The sequence below is a fragment of the Diospyros lotus genome, chromosome 8 (assembly GCF_014633365.1).
Source record: "Diospyros lotus cultivar Yz01 chromosome 8, ASM1463336v1, whole genome shotgun sequence".
NCBI lineage: Eukaryota > Viridiplantae > Streptophyta > Magnoliopsida > Ericales > Ebenaceae > Diospyros > Diospyros lotus.
In genome coordinates, this window is record NC_068345.1 from 9246058 (window position 1) to 9253564 (window position 7507).

General features: G+C 31.5%; 1 protein-coding gene across 1 annotated transcript in view; it reads right to left on the minus strand.

The window, feature by feature from the left end:
* The window catches only part of LOC127807710 (pentatricopeptide repeat-containing protein At1g19720-like), a 46589-nt gene extending 41874 nt beyond the window's left edge, over positions 1-4715 (minus strand). Inside the window, exons 1-2 of the mRNA XM_052345750.1 lie at positions 4502-4715; positions 4268-4424 (exon numbers count right to left, since the gene is read on the minus strand). The gene's annotated coding sequence lies outside the window, so the exon portion shown is untranslated. The remainder of the gene's footprint in view (positions 1-4267; positions 4425-4501) is intronic.
* Between the last annotated feature and the right edge of the window lie 2792 nt (positions 4716-7507).

Here is a 7507-nt window from a genome sequence, read left to right on the forward strand (position 1 = left end):
CTCATTTGTACAAGTTCTGATTTTTGATTTTATATGGAAATTTTGTTTGAGAAAAAGGGCCTATTTTCACAATTGAGCAGTCCATTAATTTGCACTCCTACTGTGGTAGGATTATGTGAATATATAAATACCAAACAAGTACTTATTATTTAGATTTAGACTATTGATTGTTGAATATATAATTTAGAACTCCTTTATTGGATATTCTTCATCTCACTTTCATCCCACTTTCTAAGGTGTTGTGTTAGAAAACATTTTTTAATTTTATATCTTCAATTTTCTGCTCTAGTTTTCCTTTTCCACAAAAATTTTAAATCTCATTCAATTGTTAAGTATGGAGATCTATGATATTATCTCAAAAAAAAAAAAAAAATCAAATAGTTATATGGAACATGTGTTCAATTGTTATAATGCAATACCCTTTATTAACAATATAATATAACATTAAAGGGTAATGCTAACCATTGCCCTTTGCCCTTACCATAAGGGCAATGACTAAACACTAATAAATGCATTCTGTTTTCAGACAAGATGCATTTTGTTTTCAACATCCAAACAATTTTATTGGCTGATGATAAATGCATCATATTTTGAACCATTTAATTAACCAATAAAATTATTTACATATTGAAAACAATATATAAAATGCAACTTGTCTAAAAACAAGGTGCATTTATTGGTGCAATGGTTAGCATTACCCAATAGTAAAATATTAATAATTTTATTGTCATTACAAAATTAATATTATGAGCGCCATCTTTATGATATTGCTAATATTATACTCTAATTGATAATAATTTATTAGTAATATTATTATATTAAAATTATGAATGAACTAGATTGATATTATTAAAAGATTGATCTTCTCAATAAAAATATTCATGAAATTACTAATATTACACTATTAATGATATCGATTATAAATTTTTGTAATTATTCTTTTTCACAATAATATTGATATTATTGTTATTAATATCTTTAGCATTTATTAATATTTATAGTACTAATATTTTTTGATAGTTTGGAAAAAAAATATTGTTGATTTTAAGTCAGTTTTAAAATTATAATATCATAAAATAGTAAATTAATTACTATTAATAAACTTTTTTATTCATGGATGTTTATATTATTATAACATTCCTTATTACTAGTAAATTTGGAAATTTATATTTTTATTATTTATAATGAAATACAATTGTTATGAATTTTGGTTAGCCTAAATCTCATATTTTCTATTTGGAAAACAAGAGGAAAACTCCACCTATTTTTGTGGGAAAAAAAAGACTGGAAAACATCTCAAGGGTGTTCTCTAAATAACAACATATCAAGCCTTTAACCAACAATGTGGGGTCTCTTACATGAACTCTAATCCACCAATCATTGCTATTTATAGCCATATTTCTCTGTAAAGGCCTTATAACTCATGTCATACTTAAGTGTCTCCCACTATATTTTTCTTAGTCTTCCTTTACCTCAATAGCTCAATACTTATTCCGTTCCATCCACTCTTAAGAGTTTTTCATAAGGTTCTTATACTTGTTTTCTAAGGGTCGATATAAATTTGGAAAACTAAAAACTACATTTTTTATTTTCTAATTGGAAAATTTTCTCATTTAAACATGTTCTCTAAGAAAATTCATAAAACAGGGAACAGTTTCTACAACTAAAGAACGCTTCATTCTTCCTTTCTTCCTCTCATATTCAGCTTCTCTTCCTTTGCAATTGTACCCAATTTTTGTCCAATATCCTTCCCTTTATTTCTCTTCTCTATTTCTTGTCTTGTTTTTCTTCTTGATCTTCTTTGGTCTTGCCCCAATCCTTTCGAACCGTCAACTCTCTTTCTCTTGCAGGTACTCTCTCCCTTTGCAATTTTTGTTTTTGTCAAATCACATTTCACTTATTTTCCCTTCTCTATTTCTTCTCTTCACTTTCTCCTTCTCTTTCTGTGTGATCTTCTTTGGTCCTATACCCATAACATTTTAGCATTAGTTAATTCCCACCAAAATCTTTGCTGGAAATCATAAATATAAGTCATACTTGAACCAGACCTAATCAATCTTGAACCCTAGAATTAGATGTTTGATAGCCTAGTCAGAGTTGTTAGGCTTCACTAGAACCTTGTTGTTCTATCGTTGTTGGGCATTTGTCTAAGTTTTTCCACTCAAGTTGGTAGTAGTTAACAAATTTGTCATTCATGAGTCCACAGTTTATCTAGAGAACATTAGAAGAAGATGATCAAAACAAAAGGGCTATCTAAATCTGACACCATATTGACTTAGGAAGGTATCCATTGTTTCCATCCTAAATAGTTGAATAATACTAATAACACTTCCATTTATTTTGTGCTGGAGAGTTCAAACGACTGGGGAGAATGATGAACAACTTCTAATTATTTTGGAATTGTGCAGTTCTAATTGTCTTAGAGTATTATTTATTTAAAAGTCCAAAGAATTAGAAATAATATATGTTTATTTCATTTGCTACTTAAATTTAGATTCCTAAATCCTAATCAGTTAGCTATGTGAGTATATAAATATCTCACATAGGGATTATTTCAGGTTTGGATTATTAGTTATTAACTACAAGATTTACATTCATCTTTCTTGAGCATTCCCCTTATTTCCCCTTTGTGTCGCTTCTTCTTCTTCTCCATCTCAAACCCTACTTCTCTTCCTCCTTAACTCTTATCAATGTCTTCTTTCTGTTATTTCCTTTTCTCTATTTGTTCCATTTTCTTTCTCTTTCTTCTTGATCTTCTTTGATTCCTGAACTTCTAGCTTTATTGAATCCTCTATACAACACATACATGGCCTACATACTGATAATAGAAGGATAATTGCATTAATTGTTGAAATTATAAACTTACCATTCATGTGCATTTTAGGAAATAGATTTGAATAAAGGGAATAATTTGATGGTTCATAGGCATCTTGAACCTTACTCCAAACATTCTTTGAAGAAATTTCATGTGCCAGCTGTTGGATTTTTTCATGTTATTCAAAAACTTGGGTACTTGATTTACTTTTGAATCTGAATATTCATTATTCTTCTAATGTTGGGGACTTGTTTCCTTATAGAGGCTTTTTTTAGCCTCACAACTAGTAATTAGAATTTTCCATAGGTGGTGTTTCATCTTCTTCGTTTTCAGCATGTGTTCCTCGTCTTTGGACACCTCCCCTACTATCAGGTGACTTGATTGAAGAGGTTGTTGAGACATAGGATATTGGTTCTTTGTATTGGATCATCATTTTGTCTTGTAATATTATCCTAAGGTAGATTACTGAAGATGAGTTTAGTCATTCAAATGATTGGATTAAATACTTTTACATAGGACCTAACTAAGTCATTACTCTCTAGGGACAAATTTTTTCTTAGCAATGGAGAACTGTACAGATGAAAAAAAAAAAAGGGAAATTTTTGTGCTTAACATGGAGGAAAAGAAAGAAAAGGCAGCCAACAGCAAGAGGGAAGCCACTAACAAAGGGACTCCACCCTTCCCTTCTTTAACAACTAATTCTTATATACTAAAGAGGGAAGCTACCAAGCTCCAAATAGTCTTTCATACTTATTTCTCCTCTCATCCATGAAGACCAACACCCAATCCTTGTTAGTGGGCAGCCTGCTCTGAATATCTTGCACAGTGTAACTCCTCCTCCAGTTTGTTAGAGAAGTTAGCCAGTACCAGTCTATCTCCTCTCTCTGCAACACCAACAGGATTGATAACGCAGGATGGAACTTCTATTTCTCAATACCGTAACACATTATTTAGTTTGTAACAATTCAAGGTTAGGAAGTTATGAGATTCCTACCCCAGACCTCATTTTTTGAAGTGAACAAATAAAGAAAAATATCATACTTCCTTTCACCATAATCAATAGATCTCCCCCTCAATAAGCCAAAGCCAGTGGCCAGTCAAATTCTTAACTGCTCAGATATAAAAGAATTGTTAATTCTTGACTCAAACAAAAATCTTTAAGATTAGATTGTTCTTTTCCTACCAAATGCACATATGCTTCCTCACAATCACATTTCAACTTCAAATAGACCTCTCTTAATTGACTTGGACCCTGCTAGTAAGATATATCAGTTGCTAAACCCTTATCATAATATCCTCCATAAATGGAGCACTAAATAAGCACATAGTTTGCATATAATAAGTTGCCATAGTGGGTCTTCGGTGCAAAAATACAAGAATAAAATAGGAAAAAATAACATAAAGAAGTTATCCAGAAAGGAAAGAAGGTCGAAAGGATTGCACATAAATTACCACTGAGAAGCCGAATTTTGGGCATCGATGGTGTTGTAGAATCTGGAGAACCTTCTGCGAACTGGAGGTTTGGGCTTGATGGGTTTTTTCCGAAGACCGAAGATCTCTTGGACCACAGGAACGTGAACCAGCACCAGCTTCCACGCCAAAAGCCAGCCTGCAATCAACTCATTTCACAACACTGAACATATACCTAATAATATGTGGGTGTCATGTAAAGGAAGAGACAGGTACCGAAGAGAATTAGGGAGAGGACAAAGGAGATGGCGAGAATAGGCCGAAGAAGGAATAGGCTGAGATAACCCCAGTAAGATACAGAGTATTGTGAAGTAGAAGAAGAAGACAACGACGACGATTCCATTGAAGAACCCTTGACAGAGTCCCTTCTGAAATTGACTGATACAGTGCGGTTTCGTCCTCTTTGATCAATCTTCAGTCTATACTGAAAATTATGCACGGAATATTTGAGATTTAACATAATTGCAAAATTTACTTTCCATGTTTTAAAAATATGGTAATTATTTTTAAGATTTAATATTATATTATAATTTTGTATCATTAGTCAACTTTAATTAAATATTCATTAATTATCAAAATGTTTTTATGTTTGAAAAGTTTATTGGCCAAATACATATTTTAATTTTTTTTATTTATATATTTTTTTACTAAACACTCAAATTTTTTGTTATTTCAAATACACTCTCGAAGTACAATTGACTCAAAATTGCATAGTTTAGAAAATGTAATTAAAATAATAAAAAGTTTGAGCGTTTTAAATAAAAAAACGTATAAATATAAGAACTAAAATATATATATTTGATTAATTTTTTTTCTTTATCTTTTTATCTCCCCACATCTTTTTTTTGTGATCAAATTTCTAGTTGGTTTGAATCTAGTGTGGGGGGGCATAATAATAGAACAACTTCATGACATCATTAGCGATAAACTCTACGACAACATAATGATACATTTTTTTATTTTATCTTTAAATCTAGATTTAGGTACCCAAATGTAATACCCAGTATTTTAGAAAAAATAATAAAAAAAAATAAATGAGTGAGTTAAATCTGTATTGATTCAAAAGTGGAAGTCAAATTGAAGAAAGTTGGGAAAAATCTAAGGGTGCGTTTGATAGACATGGAAAATGAGGGTGGAATTCATTTTTCATATAAATTTCAAGAAATTATATCAAACAGCTTTTCAATTTCATGGAATTCAAATTCCATTTTAGTTCAAAAAGTGAATATTTTCCTTGAAATCAAGGAATTGGAATTTCTAGGGGTTGGGGTAAAAATTGAAATTCTATGGAATTAGAATTCCACCTTCATTTTCCAACTCTATCAAACGCACCCTAAGAATTAATTTACTTTACTAGAAAGATGCATAAATACGCTTACCGAAAAGAGTCAAAAAGATCAAAATGCCTTGCCCACATTGCAAATTTGCAAAATGTGCCACTACTCACTGCTCTCTCATCTCCCTTCCCATGGCCGTCGACTCAACAACATCGCCTAGCTGTCATCGCCTCGCTTTACTGCCATCACTTCGCTGACCGTCGCTGCATCCTTCCTCCACTGAGGATATAAACATAATCTGGATCATTTGCCTATAAATGATAATTCCCCCATTCCCCCCCCCCCCCCCCCCAATTTAAATTGTACATAATCAAAAAGATTCATTACCACTTAAGTCAAATTTTTGACTTTTCCACTTTCTTCACACATCACCTAAAAATATCACAAATAATTTCTCAAAAATTATTACTCTAATAAAATAAATGTTTCATTCCAAGATATATCGCCCGAACCAACTAACGAGTCGTTATAGTCAATCCCTTGACTCATCATCGGAACTTCTCCAAATCCCGACGACGTTTCAAGAGTTCTTGAATAGCGCCTAATAGTGGTTCAAGACAGTATTCCTGGTAATGAAGTCTCACTTCAAGTGAATTTATTGGGGTTAACGATTACTATGTGTTATAATCTTCCATCACCTAATGTCCCGATTGAGTAAGAGCTATGGAGCGATAAACTTACAAACTTAGTACCTATGTGTCATATCTCATTAATGTGACTAGATAACACCTCATGAAACACATTTCTTGACTTTCAATCTGCCATAGTTAAGGATTATCCGTCACATTAATAATAGATCACATAGGACATTCACCCCATCAAATACTGACGAGTGTGAAAGATCTTATTCCCAACACATGTTTTCATATAGCAGCAATACGAAACCATATAGATGAATGGTCCTACCTCCCAATTGGATAGTTCGACTCATTAATAAATCTCGCTCACCAATATACAAAACAACCATGCTAGTTCAAATTTAAGGATCAACACATCATCGCAACTTGATGATACAACTATAATCCACTAGGCCATGTGGTTAGTCATTGGCGTCACATTCGACTGATGATTGTTCCAACAACCACCCAAATGTCTACTAACAATATTTCCATGTCATATGATGCGTGACGCACCATTCTCCATCAGTATCCTCATACTGAACGGAATAGTAACCCCTGAGTTAGTCCATACTCAGAGTCCACGTCCAAAGAATTTAAGGATTAGGAATAGTTTAAAAAATTCTGTTATAAAAAAATTCTGTTATACAGTCTCAACACATTAAGAATAAGATTCTCATACATAATATCTAGAGATTTATTCATATAATTGATTAGAGAAAATATGAATGAAGAAAATTTTACTTTTTATTGATTTATACAAAGATATAATAAATGCATAAATAATAAGTCCGCAAAATGTTATTCAAATTTTAGTATTAAGACACATAACACTAACAAAAACTACATTGGACTATTTATCACATAAAAAAAACAAAAAAAAAGAGATTGGAATGGCCAATTCAACTAGAAAAATTGGAATTAGCCGTAGTATCAATCTAATTTTGACCAAGAAATTGACCTGCAAAAAATCAATTAGTTTTGTGACTTTTGAGTGTGCAAGTAGTATTTTTGTTAATTTTTTATAAAATCAAGACTCGACCGAAGTCGAGAAATTTTTTAAACATTATTTATGTATAAATAATTTACCAAAATACTGTACTTTGTAAACAACTAGTATCCATCCATGCAATGCACGGTCATTATTAAAAAATATATTTATTAAAAATAAAAAGGAAATATATGCAAAACTAATTAATATTAATAAGATCAAATAGGCTTGTTAGATGAAGGCCCTCCTTTGGTCCTAAGGTAAGGTGAGTTGGATG